The sequence below is a fragment of the Gekko japonicus genome, unplaced genomic scaffold (genome assembly GCF_001447785.1).
Source record: "Gekko japonicus isolate JY-2015 unplaced genomic scaffold, Gekko_japonicus_V1.1 scaffold898, whole genome shotgun sequence".
NCBI classification, from domain to species: Eukaryota; Metazoa; Chordata; class Lepidosauria; order Squamata; family Gekkonidae; genus Gekko; species Gekko japonicus.
The window spans coordinates 407,080-408,002 of NW_015160238.1; the positions used below are offsets into that span (position 1 = coordinate 407,080).

The window sequence follows — 923 nt, forward strand, 5'->3', positions numbered from 1 at the left end:
AGAAGGGTTGGACGGCTTGTTTGATTTGATCCGCAATTATTGTTTCCAAGCGGCTGATCGTTGTTCGGAACTCGTGGCGTGTTAGCATAGTGCCGTCATCTTCGTCCTCGGAGACATCAGGCGCCATTTTGGGTTCAGTTATTGACGAACGGCCTGGAGATTGTTTCGGCGGGTCTCGGACTAAAAATTTCGTCAATTGATGAGGTTTGGCCGCATTTTTCTGTGAGCGGGACGTTCCCGTTCGAACCATTGTAGTTTTCGATGAATTTTGATGCGAATGGGCGATTTTATAGGCGATTTAGATGGGAGGCTTGACGGAGAACGCTCTTCAGGCAGCCACCATCAACGACCGCCAAGCCATGCCCCAAATCCAAGGAATTCTTGAGACGTCAGCTGAGATCGGGGGAAGAACTCAAAGATGAAGAAACCAAATCAAGTGTCTCTGCCACCTCTGGAACGGATGAGGACTCTGTGGTTGAAAAGGGTGCGGGAGCAATGAAAGTGGCATATGACTTCAGAGATAGAAAACCGAAATAAGGGCAGAAGGACTTTGAAAATCGTCTTTTGAAGTAAAGAATATGCTCAGAAAGTTTTCTCATAATAACTAACATATTAACATAGAAGCTGTGAAAAACAAGAACTCTACAAGTAGATTGTTTTACTAACACTTTAATTACTACTACTTAGTTTAACATGGATATGATCTCCTTCTCTTGGGTTTTTAGTTAGTGTGGATATCTTTCCTTTATCCATAGTTGTAGTCCCCCCTATATTTTTTTGTAGTTATATAGTCTTATGAAAAAATAATAAAAATATCCCTTTTGGGGGGGTTCAAAAAAAAAAGAGAGAGAAAGCAAAAATATAAAAAATGAGATGTTATTACACTCTGAAAGCTATTATAATGTATTATTATAAATAAGTGT

At 40.2% G+C, this 923-nt stretch overlaps 1 protein-coding gene across 1 annotated transcript in view; it reads right to left on the reverse strand.

The window, feature by feature from the left end:
* The window catches only part of LOC107112006 (eyes absent homolog 2-like), a 124,389-nt gene that overhangs the window by 91,401 nt on the left and 32,065 nt on the right, over window positions 1-923 (reverse strand). The gene's annotated exons all lie outside the window — the stretch shown is intronic.